This window comes from Catharus ustulatus, chromosome 9, assembly GCF_009819885.2.
Source record: "Catharus ustulatus isolate bCatUst1 chromosome 9, bCatUst1.pri.v2, whole genome shotgun sequence".
NCBI classification, from domain to species: domain Eukaryota; kingdom Metazoa; phylum Chordata; class Aves; order Passeriformes; family Turdidae; genus Catharus; species Catharus ustulatus.
In genome coordinates, this window is record NC_046229.1 from 32377909 (window position 1) to 32396785 (window position 18877).

Here is an 18877-nt window from a genome sequence, read left to right on the forward strand (position 1 = left end):
TTTTCTTTTCCCATTCCTGAAACTGGAGCATCCTTCTCTGTCAGGCTGCTGCTAATGAGTTAGTTAAACAGCATCTCCTTACTGGAAACTCTTTTCAGTCCAATTAAGATCTTGCAACATGTCAGTTGTGACAATAAAAGTGAATTAAGGTTCATTTCTCCTTTTTTTTTTACGATGTTTATTAGAAGATGGGAATGTTCATTTAGAGGAGCTAATTGTGGTTATTTATTTGTCAGTGGTACCAAGAAGCCCCTGCTCAGGCTGGAGACCCAGTGCCAGATGCTGTGTGTGCTCGTGAAAGGAGTGGGAGCCAGCTTGGAGAGCCATGCAGGAAGAACCCAGGTGAGGTAGGGCGACTCCTGTGACCATAGAGCCCCAGCTGCAGGACTTGCTGCTGCTTGGAGATGCTGTGAGAGCCACTGGAGTCAAAGAAGGCAAGAGGAGAATGCATAATTCAACTTTCCTCTCAAGTTGATTCGATTCAATGGCTTGGCCAAAACTTAAAACAAGCTCTTCCAGGAGTTGGGTTGCTAGTGAAGATGTTTTCCAGCACACCTGACAGGGAAAAGGGGTCATTTTATTGCTGTGAGGAACCCAGCAGGTGGATGTGATAGGAAAGGTCTGTAGGAAGCTTCAGTGCTTCACCTTGTTTTCAAGGGGAGCTTGGTCTGTGCTTCTCAACACTTAACCAAGAACAATCAACCCTCAGTGCCTCCCCCTGTGAGGGTGACCCTGTGCTGGAGGAAGGGGGTAAGGGTCTGGCCCCCCTTGCCCTGAGGTTGCCACATGGGGAGGGGCAGAATTTACTGAAGGCAGAGGCACTGAGCACAATGAGACAAACAGTCCTGTGGGCTACTGCAGTCCCCTGCTGGCATTGCTGAGCTGTGGGCAGCTGAGCTCTGTCCCTAGCCTGTGTTTCAGGCTTCCAGATGTCTGTTTTCCAGTCTGTGCTCCTGCTTGGTTTGTGGGCTCCTTTCTCAGGACTTTTTGCTTTGTGATGTTATGCTTATGAGTGTCATCCACACCCTGGGTCCTTCCTTGATGCCAGCCTCACACAAACATGGGTTGAGGTTCTGAAGACTGTTGTGTGGAGGGCAGAAACTGAGGGCTTTGAAGATCATACTGGACATGAGAATGGAGAAAGCTGAGGTAAATGAGTCTGCAGAATGTGCTGACTTGCTCCCAACTTCTTTATCAGGATTGCCAGGCTGGGGTGAGCCAGCAGCTGCCTATGGGGAACTGAGACTTCCAGGCTGGACTCCTGCTTGTGGCCACATGAGTACAATGCACTGGGGCTCTTCCCCGTCCATGAACCCATCCTGCCATGTTGTAGCAGGCTGAATCTCTGTCTTTGTTCCTGTAAAAACATCATTCTTCTTCTTTCAGTCCTGCAGCTGTTGATGTTTTGAAGTTAAGAAAACATTTAAATGATTAAAAAAAAAATGCCCAGCCTTGGTTTATCAAGGGAACTTCTAATGAGAAGAAGGGGAAGGAGAGCAGACACAGGAAGGGCAGCAGAGACTAACAGCCTGGCAGAGCACTTGTCATCTTGACAACACAGTAAGTTTCAAACTGGGCTCACTCCTGACGTTTGCCTGAAGGTATGTTTAACTAGTGCTGGAGACACTGGAGCAGAAGTGTGCACCTTTGAGCCCAAGGAAGCCTCCACGGGGGTTAGCCGCGTTTGGAAAGGGGGGAGATGGGCTCCAAATGGAAAATGAGCTCCTTCCCTGCCTGCCTGTCTGTGTGTAGCCAGACTGCAAGGCTGTGCTCACAGCTTGGTGAGAGAGGATGCTAATGAAGCGTGAACCGGCTGCGCTCAGTGGCTTCTCCGTGCTATCAGCTACCAGCCCACCTCTTCCCTTCATTCCTTCTCTATCTCCATGTTGTGTTTAACGAATGGAAATGCGAGTTTCTTTCTGAAGCAGGAGGCATGACAAACAGATAGGGTGGGAGCTCAAATTCTGCTTTCTTAGGGCTAGGCTAAATTGTCAGAGGATACACAAATCTTCTAGGAGAGATTTGCAGCCTTTGAGACTGATGGGACACCCTGGCTTTTGCAGGTTCTGTGAGGTGCAAAGAAGGGTCTTTCAGTGTCTCTGTACTGTGTCCAGAAATCTTTTACTGTAGTTTTTGTCTTCTTTTTTTCAGGCCCTGTCTTGGAGTGCTCTGTGCTCCAGGGTTGCTGCGCCTCTGTATGGAGTTCCAAACCCCCAACCCTTCTTACTCCAGAACTTCCAAAGTGCACCTTCCACCTCCCTCAAATGCCTTTCAGCTCTCCCTGCTGCAGCAGGACCTACTCCATCTCTCCTGTCCAGGTATTCCCGCTCTCTTCCTCACTTCCCCTGGCTTCTACCTCCCCTTCTTTCCCCCAGTTTTCCCTGTTTTAGTCAGGCCTTTGTTCACTTTCTGTCCCCAGAACCTGTGCTGTGGGATTTCAGAAACAGAGACATGAACTGTGCTTCCAGAAATCCAAAGATGGTGCCTACAACCATGGACTTGTGTTGAATCTGCATTACCTGCACATGGGAGTAAAAAGCATCATCTCCTCAAACATGCCTGCAACCAAAACCATCGTATTGTTAAGGCTGAAAAGACCTCTAAGATCACTGAGTCAGACTTAACCCAGCACAGCTGTGTTCACCTCTAACCACGTTCCCAAAATAGCCATAGGAGAGCAGGATGCTTTATGACTGTTCCTGTGCTGTGAGAAGGTTCTGTGGCAGAGCTTAAGGCTCATACATTGACATCGGATGCTGCTGAAAAGGCATGTGATTGGTTTTTTCATAGTGAGGGACTTCTTGGCATTTTTGAAAAGCAAACTCCCAACTAGGAGGCAGAACAAGATGGGCATGTGAGATGGGAGTTGTGCCATGAGCCAGAGCATCTGCTGTATTGGAGGGTCTGAACTGTCCTGTTGCTTTCATCACATCCCCAGGCATCTCATGGCACCTCTCTGCATGCAAAGAAACATCTGGAAGGGTGCAAATGCCAATCTGTGTTTGTACTGGCCCTCTGTAACAAAGCCAGTCAATGCAGCAAATCCCAGCATCAGTTGCACCAGGAAGAGATGGAGACACAGTCCAGATGGACACTGGAGTGGGGGCCCTGCCTAGGAGCCTTGCCTGGAAATGGTTGTCTGTGGTAGTGTGGGGAATGGGCTAAAATTGGGGATCTTAGTCCATGCTCTCTCTTGCAGCTGTATATGGTTTTTTTCTTCCTTTCTAGATTGGCTTTAAGGTATGGGAAAGCATGGAGATTCTTCCCACAGGAGAGATTTGCTGAGGTCCTTAGCTGGTACAAATCAATCAAGCTCTAACTCACAAAGCACTCTATGGGGACACAACTTTGATAGGAACCTTCCCTCTGAAGTTTGATGTGAACTCCTTTTCTTCCAGCCACACATTTTCCTCTTTTCATTACAAAAATAAAAGCTGTGACAAAGCCTGGCATAGCCCCAAAGTTGGTCCCCACCTCCCTTGTCCCAGCCTTCGTGCCCTCAAAAACTGTGAGTCATCACCTCTTGGCTCCACCAGCTTTGTAATGTTTTTTTTCTCCTCCTTGTTCCCCCATCCCAGATAGGGTGAAGAAGCGAGAAAGCAAATAGGAATAAATACCTCCAGCCATAAAAGTGAAATAAATCAATAAATCTTCTCTGAAGCCAGAGATGCTTAATAGGCAAGGATCACTGCCAGATTGTAAAAAATGTGTTTAGTGTGCGGCTGGGGCAAGTTTAACCCTTGGACATAAACAGCTGAGCAGCTTCTCTCACCTCTGAATTAAATAACTTTAACTGCAGAGGGCTGTGATTAATGGAGGCACCTCTGCTTGGGATGCTGGAACTATTTGGTGCCTATGGATTGTCTGGAAGATTGGGATGGAGAAGTTGTTGTCAGGTCCCTTCTGCAGGCCCAGTGGTACTTTTTTTCCATGAAGGTATGTCTCTATTCATGGATAGAGGAACTCCTGGGCACTGGGCTGAGTTGGTGAGACTTCAACTGCCTTTCCCAGGAATTAAGGATCTTGCAGCTCTCTGTGGTGGGAAAGCAGAGGACCAAAGCTTGGGTGAGGCAGTGATAGGACCTGACACAGTGATAGGACCTGAGGGATTGGCATGAATCTGTGTCAGGGATATTAGGAAATGTTCCTCACCCAGAGGGTGGTTGGGCCCTGGAACAGGCTTCCCAGGGAAGTGGTCACAGACCTATGGCTGCCAGAATTCAAGGAGCATTTGTACATGCTCCCTGAAGTCTAGCAGCCATGGTGAGATTGTTGGGGATATCCTGTGCAGGAGCAGGAGCTGAACTTGATGATCCTTGTGGGTCCCTTCTAACTCAGAATGTTCCATGATTCACTAGGATAGCAAGACACGGCCAAGGCTGGAGTAACAGAGATTGTTGGAAGCCCCTGTGAGATGCTGCTGGGGGAAATGTTAGCCCTGCTGTCAGCTAGACTGGTGAGACCACATCAGGAATTATGGGGATACTGTGACCAGTCTTTCCAAAGACCAACAAGGTCAAATGGGAGCAGGTAGAAAGGAGCCTGCAGAGAAATTCAGAATCATGCAAGTCCCATCACGCCCTGTGTTTGGCATCACACAGTCAAGGCTAAGAGGTGATGCACGCTGGGAGAAGAACTGGTGAGAGTAAGCAGATGTTGGCACGAGGACAGCTAGTCCATAAGCTCAGGAGACTGGTAACAAGCAGAAAGACAATGATCCCTTCCAGCAGTCATGGAGCAGGAAAGCATTAGGACTGGTTTAAAGTGAAGCTGAGCAGGAGTGATTATTTGACATAACTCCAGCACTGCTCAGAGGCTGGATGTAGGGATTTGGGGTTTCTTACAATTGTTATTTAAGATGGTGTATGTGCCTTTTGTTGGGGCTAGGAGCTCAACGATAGCCAAGGTATTTCAGGAGAGGATTAGGGTCAGTTTCCCACAAAGCCTTTGTCCACGTGGATAAGCTCTTTGTTCCCCTGGCACACAATCTCACACTCAGTTAAGTGCCGCCTGACACGCATATCTTTTCCTGAACTGCTGAGGGGAGCCCCATGATGGAAGTTAACTTGGTGTTGAGGAGCTGGTGGCATCTGACCACTCTCAAAGCCAGCTGGTTTCCATGCAAAAGGAAGACAGGTTCTACTGGAGTGATTCTGGAAACACTTGTATTGCTTTTATGTTTATTTTCATGTGTAGAGGAAATTGCACCTCTTGTTAACACCAGCTTGCCACAGGTGTGGGAGTTACTAAAGTATCAGTGGAACAGGCTGTTCTAAATACACCCCGATTTTGCTCTTCTCCCATGGACAATAATGCTGTTAGTTGGGACAACAACAAAGGGGTTGAGGTCATGGTGGGCATAAAATGGGCAGGATTTGTCCCATCACTTGTGCCAGTCTTTCCTTATGGGAAGCAACAGAAAAACCAAGGTCTTACACCATAAAAAGGCCTTTGCTGACTTTTGATGCATTGCCTCTACCTTGCTCTGCAGTCTGTCAGGCAGCTCCTACTCCTCCCTTCCTCCCTGCCAGATTCCAGGTGTTCCACTTTGGACCTGAAAGTCCTTATAGTTAGACTAGGTGGTGTCACAGGTAGCTCTCCACACCTAAATCCACTTAATTAAGGCCAGAAGAAATTTCCACGATCATCAAGGCCAACCATTAACCCAGCCCTGCAGCTTTTTTCAGTCTCTTGATCCCTTCAAATATGAAGAAAGGTAAGGGACTGTAAGTGTCTACTGCCTACTGCCTGTTTTGGATGAGGTGGTGTCCTGTGGACATCTCAAACATCTCTGTGGCTTTGTGTGCGTCATTCCTTGCCCACTCCTCGACCTCCAAACATGGGAGAAAATCCTGTTGGTGGTGCCTGCAGAGTTGTCTGTGGAAGTCCAGCCATGGAAGAGCTGGTGAATTGTTTATCTGCCCAAAGCAAAGAAAGTGCTCCTGGTGGGATAATCAATCTTCACAAGAGCTCCCCCAGCCGAAGGTGACTGCCCTGACTTTATGGAGTGTAGAGCACCTCCCCTGTAATGGCCACGAGTCCCCCTCCCAGGCAGGAGCTCACCTGTGGGATGGGGAGTGTGTGTGTGTGTGTGTAAAGGTCATAAAATGCTCTGTGGAGGAAGGCTCTGGCTGTTACACGTGCTGACAGGAGAGCTGCCGGCACTTCAGTTTCCTTGGCGTAAAATCACAGCGGCGGATAAATCCTGGAGAAATAAAACGAACCCAATCGAATTAACCCAGAACCGTGTGCAGGAGGTGGGAAATGTTTTCACAGTGTTTCGTCCTCTCTTGCAGGTACTGAATCATTGAGGGTAATTTTTCAGCTCAGTGCAGTTCAAACCAGCCAGGGCTCCTTGTTGGTTAATCCTAATGAGGAAGAGAGACCACTCTGTTGGTCTGACAGTACCACATTGCTCTTGTGTTCCCCAAAATGGTAAGGAAAGGCACTGGCAGTGGGGTTTTTTTGGGTGCCCTTTGCCTTCCCCCTTGGACTTTCTGACGCTGTGCCTTGGGTTTGAGGGAAGGATGCTCCCTAATTTCAGCCAGCATTGGGCTAGGTGTGCTCTGCCTTGCTGGCTGCTCCAGGGCAGGAGCAATCACCCAGGCTGGGATTCCTCCAGAGCTGGGAAGTAGCTGCCACGCTGGATCTGGGATGGGGGAAGGGAAAGACTTGGTTTCTTTCAGTATCTGAGGGTGGATTAAGTGGAGCGTTCCTTGTTAGCTAATTGAAACAGTCAAAATGTCAAATGAGGCATTTCAATAATAGTGATGTTAGGAGCTTTATGATTTTATTTCCTTCCCTCTCTCCTTTGTATCGTGCCTTCAAGACATGGGGACATAAGTCTGCTTTTACAGAAACCCTCTTAAAGAGGGGCTTCAGGGGGATGGGGAAAGGACTGAAGCTGTTTTAATCCCCTCCAATTCCAACATTATTGTGTTTCAGCAAATATTTTGCAAAAGGATTTTCAGGCTGAACTTCAAACAGGCAAATTCCTCACTCCAGTGACTCGGGGAGCTTTGCAAATTTAGAAAAGAAAATGAAGATTGTTTTAGCTGACATTTAAACCTCTTCTCTTTTCCCAGCCTGTCAGGAAGCTTCATACACTTTGGGTCAGACGCTCTTTCCCTGAAGAAGAAAAGGATATTTATAGCTGGGTAGGACCTTAAAGGGGAAATCTCTAGGCTGCAGTACCTGTCAGATGAAGTTATGTATAACCCCAAAAGGAACAGTCAACCTGGAACCCACTAAAGGGAAGCAAAAAGGTGATGGTCCAGCCCTGGGCCACACAGGAGGGTGTAGCTCAGGTAATTTGGTGAAATTCCAGGAGGGTGAAGGTAGGCTTGGCTGGAGTGTGGTATTTTCCAGGTTTTCCTTAGGGCTCACTGTGTTTTGTAGCCCTTCTGAATCCTGGAGAGTGTTGACACACGGAGACATTGAAATGTGGTTTGGATCATTCCTGCTCCTTGGAGAGGTACAAAAGGGACTAATGAGAGAGGCAAACCTGAAGAAAGCCAGTTTATCACACAGAGAAGCTGTGGCTTGCTTGCTCTGGTTGGTTAGAAGCTCCTGGGGGCTGATGGAGCACCTGGCTACAGGTCTTGGTTCCTCCTTGCTCCTTCATCCAGGGTCTGAAGCCAGGCTGGCCGTGCCAACCAGTGAGCAACTGTCTGGGCTATGAGTGGAGCAATTTACTCCCAGGGATTAGAGTGTTTGGGGTTTCTTAAGGTAAAGACAGCTTACAAAGGCAAGCAGCATGACTGGGGACAGCAGAGCTCTGCCACAACCTGCTCTTATCCACAGCTTGTTCTACACAAGGCATTTTTCTTGGCACATCACCTCTCCTCCAGAACTGGTCTGGAAGGAGGGGAGCTCACTCTGCAGGGCTGGGGAGTGGGGTTGGAGTTGTCTTCTGCGGCTGATGGGGCTGCACAGGAGGTTTTGGCATAAGCTTTTCTGCAACCTGAGCTCTGGGGATTGCTCTGAGGCCCCAGGGAGGACACCAAGGACATTTTGATGCAGCCCAAGGTAGCTGGAATCTGGATGAAGATTGGTGTCATGCTAATGTAGCTCTGGGGCTGTTATTTCTGTGTGGTATTGGCTTATTGGACTCTAGGGTGGAAATCTCTGGTAAGCTTCAACTAGACCTGGGAGCATCTCCCATGGTGTAGGTCCAAGTGTTCTGCTTTTGGCCATCATGGGTTGGGTGTTCTGTGCACTCTGTATTTTCCCATGTCTCCCAAGATTTTAAGGAAAAGAAATCCAGGTGCAGTGTGTGGAGAGGGAACCGTGATGTGTTCTGGCCAAGAATCGTGATTTAGCCAGAAGGATGTGGTGGCCCATCCTCCATGGAATGGGCATGCAGCTACCCAGAGCTGTGTGGGGTGCTGCACACAGGCTTTTCTTGTAGGAAGACCACCTGGGCTGAAGGAATAATGAAACCCCTCTTACAGACCACGTCTCATGGAGATGAGAGACCCAGAGGGATCTTGTCTGGAGCTCGCAGGTGACTCTCAACTAGTGTTGCTCTTCTGGGGTCTGCAGGAGTGGGAGAGCTCAGGGCACTGTGCAGGATGTTCTGGGGGAGGTATCAGGTTTGTTCTGGCCACACTGTTAGTTCTGCTTCCATGTTCCTTCAGATACCAGCCCCAGGAGTGCAGTCCTTTCATGATCCCAGAAAGGAAAGAAGAAACCTCTTACATACGGAACTCTCCACTGGGGTTTTCCCACCTTCTACCCACCCTGGTCGATGTTAACAAGCTAGTAGATCTGGACCTGCTGTGCCTTGACAGAAAGATTTATTTTTAGGGCCTTGATATTTAAAATGATCTGTTATAATTTCATGCTTAAATAACACTAAATAATGTTCCCTGTTTGCACAGTGTAATTGGAAGAGGCGAATAAACCAAACAAACTAGCTATGACTGAGCTTCCTTAGTATTTTCAGAGTGAAACAAACAGCAAAAAACAAGGGCTTAGCCAATTTAACATTTTGGGGATATTTTCTAGTTGGCATTGCACTTTTTCATTTTCACAGGCCAAGAAACACGAGAGTTCTAAAGAGCCAGTGGCTTCTTGCCAAAGAAAACTCAGTTGATCTTAGATTGCAAAAAAGAAAAAAAAATCAGAAGTGAACTTATTGTTTGTTTTTTAGGAACTGGCAGGGCTAATGACTCTGCAAGTGCCATGGGATTTTATGCAAGTGCAGAAAAGACTTAGAAAATATTCAGCAAGTTCATTTAGGCTCCTTTCTTGCTTCTCAAATCCTGAGGCTTCTTTATTGCTTCTTTATGTCAATTTGGCACTGCTTGATTTCACTGCTGCCCTCAATGTTACTGCAATGGCATCTCTGTGCTCTAATCACATTCCATGTAACCTGCCTGGGCTTTTAGGGGATTGAATTAAAGCTCTGGCCTTTGGTTGACCCTTTTTAGGGATAGGGAGTTCAGGCCAAGCTGCCATTCTCTGTGTGCAAAGCCCTTGGTGTCATTATTTAGGCAAAGAGATTTTGTGATTAGTCATGAATAAGCTCAAGTAGTTCCCTTCAGGAGCACTGCCATTGGAGAGGGAAGACAGCCTGGGCTGATGAAACCGCTGCACATCAGCTCATCGGTGTGTCCTTATCTGGCAGGACCCCTCTCTGCCAGGGTTCAAGAAGTGTTAAGACAACACTCTCAGGCTCATGTTGGGATTCTGTGCAGGGCCAGGAGCTGGACACAATGGGTCACTATGATTTTATGATTCTCCTGTTAGAAGGGTGTAAGTTTTCCCTCTGTGTCCTCGTTCGGAAATGCTCCATGGAGCAATGCTCCTGCAGGCTCAGGATGTGGCAGTCATGATCCTGAGACTCCTTAGCAGCTCTGCATCCTCCTCTCGGTTCTTCCCTTTCCTTCCAGTGCCCTGTCCTACCTCTGCCCCACCTATCCTGGCGTGAGCAGGCTTCCCCCAGTACCTCCCCTCCTTCCTGTCTGGCAAATCCTTCTCCCTCTTCCCTTCCCTGCGCTCCGCACAAGCCTCGGCTCTGTTTGTGCCCGCATTAGCATTTCTGCTGACTGCAAGGATCGGTTTAATTTCATGGGTGTCATTTCCTTCAAGAAATCTCTCTCTGAGCAGCAGCCCGACGAATGCCTGATAAAACATATTTTCCTACGGTAATGATTTTATGGACCCATAAGTCATGAATTTATTATGATCTCAGCCCCTGCTGCTGATTGCTGTAAAATGCAAAGTAATTAACAGTGAGCGGTAGCAGCTATTCCCACCTGGTAGCATGTTCTTGGGTACGCTGATGGCTTTGATTAAAGTAATGGCTAAAGTGTACAGCCCGGCTGTAAAATATTAGCATGATTAATGCAGTATCCTAAATAAGAAACAAAACTAATGGGCATGGTTTATGGAATTAAATATATATGTATGTGTGTATATATATATATATACACACATTCCCACCCTCTAGCTATTGTTCTGGCTCATTTATGCTTTCTTTTCTGTTAAATAATGTATGGGCTGGAGGACCGGGGGCCAGGCTACAGATGCATATTGCAGTTTCATAACATCTTAAGTGCTTGTGTTAATTTTTCACTCCTTCCTCCTCTTTCCCCTCAACCTGCCATCTCCCATCGCGTAGGGGGAGAAAGATAATCGAGTTTCCTGAACTTGGCCTGAAGTCAGATGTGATTTGATTTGGATTGCAGACAGCCTGGGGAAGTGGCTCCGAGGCAACTTGGAGAGCTGGATGTGGTTTCTGGCCTCTCAGAAGAGATACCCCAGTGCTGTGCTCACATTCCCATGGCTGGGGGTGATCTCTGGGCTGCCTCAAAAGCCAGGAGCCCATAAGTTTCTTGCACATGAAGAATAACCACATCTGTCCAAAAAGCTGCAGTGCTTCTCCTGGGAAAAGAATGCTTTTGCTTTTCTTTTTCTGAACAGCCAAAAAAAGGCAGTGTCTGGGTTTTAGTGGAAAATAAGACCCAAGTTAGATTTCTCCCTGCCACTCTTCTCAAAACTATGATGAATTTGGTTTCTGACACATTCCAATGGGAATTTTCCAATCAGAAATTACTTCAGCTTGGGTGTGAGGAAAGGAAATACACTATTTTAAAGACCAGCACTTAGAAAGTTTTCTTTGGAAATGGAGGAAATATGTGATTGGGGGGAAAAAGAAAAAGAGAAAAAGGCCTTTCTGACCCACACATTTTGATCAGCTCTTCTCTTCCTATTTCAAAAAATCTGTACACCAATGTTATCTAATTCCCTCTGATCAGCCTCTACCTTTTTAGGTCTATTGATCTGCTCTAGTTTATGAAGCTCCCAACTATTGGAAAGAAGAGTTTATAAATAACTACAGAGAAATGTGATTCTGTATCACAGGAGTTCCAGCTGTGCTGCTTTTGTTTATCACACAACACACATTTTTTGGAACTTTTCTTAACCAGGAGGTTGCAAAAGGAAGCTCAGCATGCCAATGTCACTGAGAACAGTTGTGTTGTATTGTGCTGTGCAAATGGTGTTTTCTCCCTCTTGGGATGGAAAGGTTTCTGGGTTTGTTTTTGTAGATAAGATATAAACTCAGTAGTGGTTCTGCTAGTAAATACAAGTGGCCTCAAGTTCTCGGATGTGTCTTGTTGGTCCCTCTAGTAATTTGACAAAGTACCCTTCCAGCAACCTCCTGAAAAGTACAGCATGAACAATTTTGTTGATCCCGCAGTATCTGGAATAGTGGGAAGGGACACTTTGCCAGGGTTGGAATGGTGGTGATCAATCCCAGGAATCAGATGTGTTACCAGCAGGGTGAGGGAAGTTCTCTCTCTAAAACTGCCACTTCTGGAATTGTGACTACCTTTGGGGGGAAAGGTGTAGGAACCCTCAAAAAGGTAGCGTCTGTGATTTAAAGTATGGGGGAGCTTCCACACAAGGAGAGAGCAGTCAGACTGAGATGTGCTGTTTGAGTAGAGAGGCAGCTGGGAGAGGGGGTGACCAAGCCAAGTACAGTTAGAGAGGAGTAGGATAGTTTGCTGTGTCTTGTGATGTGGGTTACCCAGTGAACTCATTAAGCAAAAAGTTTAAAGAAAATGAAGGTAGGTCCATTGTCCTAACATGCATGATTACATATATGTATATTCCATCATCGCTTGCTGCTGTCGAGTCCAAAAGTAGAGAATGAATAGATGTGAAGCAGGACTAGAATATCATGGAAGGCAGATCCCTGGGGATGCTGAATGTAATCAAAGGGTTTGCAGCAAGAAGAGAATCATAGATATCCTCATTTGCTTTCCCCCTCTTTCTTTGGGAAGGCTGTGGCTATGTCCTTATACGTGCTGTGGCTTCTTGTCTTGACACAGGGCATCAGAGGCTGAGTGCTGGAGGATGTGGTTTGACTGACAGCACTTCCCTTCCTCAGGAATAAATGCCCCCAGTCTTCTCCCACCGTGTGAGACCTTGTGTGCTGAATGAGAAAGCACAGGGCAGGTGGTGAAGGAAGGGCAATGATGCTGGGCTGCATCATGATTCCCACCAGGACCGTCTTTCCCGGGGGTGCGGAGGACACCACAGGCCTGTGGGGCTGAGGCAGTGGCTTTGAGAGTTAAGAGCCAGGTATGTGTATCTCATGTCAACCCTGAGCCATGAAGGTGCCACAGCAATCTCAGCCTGTGAGGGTGGTGTGTGGTGCCTGGGCAAGGGGAGGCTGATCCTTTTCATCCCTTGTTTGGGCACTGTTTGAGTCGGCTGCCGCAGTCAGGCTGCAGGGTCATATTTGGAAGGCTTTCTCAGCAGTGCACACATGTTAATGATGTTTGAGGAGTAGTTTCTGTGGGAGACCTGGGAGCCAGGCAGCTCTGCAAATCAGCCCATTAGTGTTTTTAAAAGAAAACCTCCATCCTATAGGAACTGCTTTGGCCTCTGGAGATGTGCCAGAGCTATATCCCAGACTGCACTGCATCCGCTTCTATTAGATCTTTCCTTCTCTCCTTTTATCCACCCCTTTTCCTTCCCTCCTGCCTAGAGCTTTCTCTTGGTTTTCTATCCAAAACACACTTTAGCTGTTCCTTTGGAAGTTTGCACAAGGATAGGTTGGCGTTTACTTTTCCCCCTGCAGCCTCCTTTCTCCTTTTGGAGCTAATCACCCCGGTGAAATTGAGCTGTAATTCAGTTGGCAGTGGTCAGATTGAGCTGAACATGTGTGCTCCAGCACATCCCCAGATTCTTGCATCAACAAAAATGAGCACAGACAGGCACAAAGCAAAGGAGAGAGCGCATGGCCTTGTTTAAAACACACTCGTGCAGCAGTGTCAGCTACCTGAACAAAAGCTGCCTGTCTGCTTTTTGGAGGTGGGTTTGGTTTGATGTGCACAGCAAGAAGGGGAGATGGTGTTTCCCCCCTCCTTTCCCTGCCATCTGCAGCCTGGTGGCAGGTAGAGGAGGTTGGTTTGGTGGGGAGGATTTGTAGCTGCCGTGAGTCAGTCAGTGCGTCAGGGTAAATCAAGCCTGACGTTTTTAACATCTCCACACAAAGTGGGGGAGCAGGAAGCAATTGTAATTTTATGTCTATATCCTGCTCGACTAATCAAGGTGAGCAAGAGACTTGCCAGCCAGAGATTTTCCTCTTGTTAGCTTGTTCATTGCTTTGCTTTGCCTTTCCCCTTCCTTTCCTGGACTGCTGTAGCAATCTCCTCTGTAGGAAAAGAAAGATCCAGCTGATCAATGCTAGAGGCTTGTAGACAAATGGTTCTTGCTCCTCCAGACTGTCTCTTGTAGTATGTCTCCAATTAGATATTTGAAAGCTCATGGAAAAACACATTTTGGCAAAGGTTTGGCTACTTTTACCCTATATCCTGCATCTTCACTCCTATTCACACCCTAAACTTACTGCTAGCCCTGATGGCAGTGCTGTAGAGCACCATATCCTCTTGCCCCTATCCGGAGCACCTTGTTCAGGTTGGACAGGCCTACAGGTGAACTATGGAAAGAAAGAATATCTGCATCATGAGGGAAGGGTAATTCCAGGAGATTTCCAGCAGCAGCCTGGCTTCAGAGTTGTGCTTGGTATGCCTCTTGTCTTGCCTCAGGCACGTGCTGCTGCAAAGCCTCCATGTGCCTTTCACCTTGCTGCCAGCACAGGCTGCCTGCTCTAATCCCAGGTAAGCTAATTCCTCTGGTGAGCAAGGAGAGGAAGGAAGGCAAAGTAGATTCATAGATAGGTGCCACCCTTCCATTGCCACAGTCCAGAGTATGGGTACAGCACATTAGGTGCATCCTGGTTTGAATATTGGGATTAACAGGATGCTCTACCTTTTGCTGGGAGAGATGATCCAGTAGCCTGGAATATCTGGTGGCAGTGAAAAGGCTTGTACTTCAGGTGAGCACCCTGGCAGCTTCAGAGCTGTCTTCCAGCCCATGGCACAGGTTGTCCTGAACGTGAGGTGGATCATACTCTGTCATGTACTGTCCTGAGCTGGAGCTACTGAGCAGCGTTAAAAGCTGCATGCTGGGTCTGTGTGCTGGCAGGGCAGGGCAGCATCATTAAAATTCCTAGTGTGCACAGAAGTGGACTAAGTCATCAGCACAGGGCAGGGAGCCTCCGAGTTCTGAGTGCTCGTGCTGATTTACACCAGCTGAGGAACTGGGCCAAATCTGTCTCGTTCAATGAATGATCATTCAATTTTTCTCTTTGCTATCAAGCCCTTAAACAAAAGCCAATTGAAATCAATGGGAGACTTTCATCATTTTCAGGGTTATAGGCCTAAAAAATTGGATGCTTGGGGAAAAAGCAGGCAGGGGAAGAGAAAGGGAAGAAGAAATAAATGCTGCTGTAACATTATGGCTTACAACAGAAACAGATGGAAGTGAGAAATGCTTTAGTTACGATTCTCTGGCAGCACCAATTCAGCAAAGCTGAACATGGAGATGTGTACATTGAAGAGCATCCTTCCTTATGTAGCCTGCTCTGCGGGTGCAAAGTTAGCCCGTCCCTCTGTGAATCCCATCTCTGCGTGTCCTATTTCTATATGTGATTAAGTTCTCTGCTCTTCCATTGCAGTTAAAGTTGTTTTTAGTGGTCAGCACATGCTCCACCGCTGGCTGTTCCACACAGAAATGCAGGAAGAAAGTGCTACCTTCTGGTCCCAGAAACCAGCAGGTTTATAGTGTATATATATAATATTTTTTTGCAGTAGCTGGAAGAGGAGGAGGTTAATATCTCATCCTAGAGGAGGAGGTTAATATCTCATCCTGCCTCTGGCTGTATTTTGATAAAATCCTTTGTCCAATGACTGCAAAGTATTTTGCACGTACAGCAGGATAAATCCCCTTCAGACAGGTATTATCTGGCCTATTTTTACAGCTGAGAATTTGCAGCCTTTGGAGCCATCCGAAGGCACTGCCTGCACCTTGTGATCTCCTCGGCTGAATGAATGTGTCAAACCCGGCCCCAGCTCCAACACAGCCCTCCGGTGTGCCAGGGTACTGTTACATCCGTCTTCCCTCAGCCTCCCCATCCCTATCACAGGTATGACAATCATCCCTTCCCACGAGCAAACATTTCATTATACCGTGCTGCTGAAGCACCTCGGAGGGGAGAAGACCTACAGATAAGTCTGCATTCTCATTTTGGCTGTATTTGTGTGCGTGTTTTCTTCTTTAACTGCTCTTCCCTTTCTTTGCCTGCTCATTAGTTCTGCCTGAGTGCAGGACCTCTCCAAAAAATGCAGTGTTGGCAGTGGGCATGAATTCTTAACGACTGCTGTCTCTAATGACAAAAGCCAGGGCCAAACAGTCAGTTTGCTTGCTGGGAGAAGGAGAGGCAGATAAGAGAGCGGCTCTTCCCCTTGTCATGGGGGTGACAAAATCACAGGAGGATCTGCAAAATATGCTCACATCTTGGACTGCTTCTCATGCTACAAGGAGAATTGCCTGAGATGGCAGATGGAAAGAGATGCCTCCTGGGCTGTGGAAGGTGTTGAATTTGTTTTTAAAGCTCACTCGGGCCTCTCTCTGCTGTTCTACCCAAGCAATCAACAATAGATTTTGGCTTTTGAACCAAAGCTGAAAATCTCGAGTCTGACTTGCCCAGTGCCCTTTTGTGCTGCCCAACTTAATGCAGATGGAATGTATTAAATTGGTAAAAAAGCCCAAACAAAACAATACAGCAACCAATTCTCAGGAAAAAAAAAACTGCTAAGGGTTCAATTTTACTAAACAGGAGAAAGACTTTTCTTAATGGAGAGATGAAAACTTATTTTTAGTAGTGTTTTTGTTGTCTTTCATTCCTATCCTGTCCTTGATTCAATGTTTCCTTCACTTTTTTGCAGATGTATCTCTTAACATGAGTTAACTTTTCTTTCACAGATTCTTTTATTTTTTTTAAAGAAGAAGGAAGTTTTCACAAGTTAGAAAAGGTGAGAAGATAAAGACAGGTGAATCCTGCCTGGGCGCCATTCTTTCTGTTTCATTTAATGTCAGGAATAAGAAGAAACTAAAACACTAAAAATCTTTGACTTTTAATTTTTAAAAGCCAAACCAAAAAAATTACAATTTTTATACTGGTGATGTAATCCTAGATTTTTAGTTTAGTGGATTTGGGCTGAAACATCATTTAGTGGAAATGTTTTTTTTCTGATGAAACCTCAGTAGGAGTTGAGAAAATTTCAAGTTGATTGTGGGATGACCAATCCTTCTTGGAGTTCTGGTTATTTCTTTCGATTTGTCCTGGTCTCTCCTTCCCACTTCCATCCTTGCTGATGCATTTTCCCCTCCTATTCCTGTTGCACTGAAATTGTCAGCACTAAGACCATTAAAATGCCCATGAGGCATTTCCTTCCTGAATGGACTAGCTGGGTTAAGATCTTTGTGATTCCCAGAGATGTCATTTTAGCCTGACTCAGTTGTCTCCATTTCACACACTGTTGCTGGAAAACTTTCCATTTTTCTGCTCAGAGTACTTCACTTCTTCTGTAAGGAAAGGCAGATTTGCAGTGGGACATTCCATGTGGCCTGTGGAGGTTGGTCAGGTAGGCTGGATCTCTACCTGTGTTGACTGCAGAGTTAATTCTGGCTTTGCAACAAAGTTTGAAGCTCTGCTTTTTTGCTGGTTTATTTTTCCTTGGTACCTCAGATTTTTTAAAATTAATAAACAAATAAAAAAGAAAATTAAAAAAAAAAAAAGTGGGATTCATTTGGGGAATCTTCAGAACCATAGGTAAGCCTTTGATTTGGAGGAAAGAGAAAGTTGGGAAGTGTCCTGTTCAAGGATTCTCCTCTCTCAGTCCCATCTGTGTCCATGGGCCCAGGGAAATGAACTGGTGTTCACCTAGTTCTGACAGATGAGTGCACACTGAAACACCAGTGTCTTGCACCTCTGGCAGTGGTTTTGGCAGAGTAATCTGAAAACCAAAGGATGTCTGTAGCTCTCTTCAGAGCTCTGTGAAAGCTTCTTCTGCATGAAGCTTATGCCATGACTTTGGAGACAAGACCTGGCCATCTGAAGACCAGAGTGTTCTGCAGAAATGTGGAGCCAGCACCTTTTGTGGCACTCTGATGTTCCAGACCAGCTCTGGGATGAAATATCCAAAATCCATTTGTAACGAGGTCTTTGGGACTCTCTTCTCCAATCTTGCTGGCAAGATGTTCCTGCCTCCTGTGTGTACCTCCATCCCCTCAAGCAGGCGTGTTGATTCCACATTCCTCTTGTTCTCGAGGGCAGGTTTTAAAATCCTGTCATAATTATTCACAAGCTTTGATTGGAGCCCACACTCAGAAACACTATTTGCATCCAGGGAGGATCTGATTATAATTGCCGCAGAGAAGTTTCTTTGAGACTGATTCTGTGTCGGCTTGAAATTTCTTTATGATGCTCTTTGGGCATGAGAGCTGTGCAGGCTCGAGGTCCAGGGAAGGGTAGTGGAAGGGACTTTGGGGTGTCAGGCTTGCAGATGGAAATTTCTTTTTCTTCAGAGAAGATGGATATAGTAGGAATGCTGAGCTGGAGAAAGAACAGAGCAGTAGAAACTGGAATTACCGGACTGGTCTTTGGGGCACCACTGTCTTCTGCACCCTAAGGATGAGGAGGTGTTTTCTTCGGGGTGGTTGATTTGAATCACCCATTTTAATCATGATTTAAATCAACAAGCAGGAAATCTTGATTTAAAAACCACGTTTTAATCTTGTATTTTAAAGTTCACTTCCTAATGAAACGTGGTTTTTCATTGGTTGGCATAATTTGGTACTATTTTTGGCAAAGCAAAAGGGGATGCGACACCCATACATATTTATTGGTGTGACTGTATAGCTCAATATATATCTATTCTAACTTTTACATCTTTTCATTACATTGAAGGAATGGAAAGCATGTAATTTCTGATATAATAGCCATGGCTTTGTTTTTTACACTTGTCTCAAGCTATATGAGGACAAAAATTAAAATGCAATTAAAAATGCATGAAGAAAGTAGTTCAAAAGTTTGGTATTGCAGAGAGCTGGAACAAACCTCTGCAGATCATCTACTCTGTGTATGGGATTGAGGCAAGATCAATTACACCTTTCCCTTCCACACACGTGTTTGTTTAACCTTTCCATAGATGTCTCCAGTGAAAAATTCTGCAACTTCCCTGTATCTGTTCTAGGCAGAAAGTTTTTAATCTTTCTTTTTCTTTTCTTTTTTTTTTTTAGATGTCTAAACTTAAGCTTTCTTTGCTCCAAGTTAAATTATTTCTTCTTGTGCCACTGAACACAGAGAACAATCGACTGCTGTCTTAATAACCTGCAAGCTACTGGAAGATTGTTATGCCTCTGTGCCTTAGTCTTCTCCTTTATTTTTTTTCTAGGCTGAATGAACCTAGTTCATTTAACCTTTCCTTGCCAGCTCTTCCTAAAGCTGTGATGG

The 18877-nt window shown here is 46.1% G+C and overlaps 1 protein-coding gene and 1 long non-coding RNA gene across 11 annotated transcripts in view; both read left to right on the forward strand.

The window, feature by feature from the left end:
* SEC16B (SEC16 homolog B, endoplasmic reticulum export factor) overlaps positions 1–3530 on the forward strand; it is an 89486-nt gene extending 85956 nt beyond the window's left edge. The window contains exons 30-33 of the mRNA XM_033068079.1: positions 237–342; positions 1387–1560; positions 2152–2318; positions 2420–3530. The gene's annotated coding sequence lies outside the window, so the exon portion shown is untranslated. The remainder of the gene's footprint in view (positions 1–236; positions 343–1386; positions 1561–2151; positions 2319–2419) is intronic.
* Positions 3531–15350: 11820 nt separating this feature from the next.
* Positions 15351–18877, forward strand: part of LOC117000453 — a 39658-nt gene continuing 36131 nt past the window's right edge. For 9 of the 10 annotated variants that reach the window (XR_004418767.1, XR_004418774.1, XR_004418773.1 and 6 more), the window contains exons 1-2: positions 15351–15505; positions 16345–16394. This is a non-coding gene — a long non-coding RNA (uncharacterized LOC117000453). The remainder of the gene's footprint in view (positions 15506–16344; positions 16395–18877) is intronic. The other variant, XR_004418769.1, reaches the window with a different exon arrangement.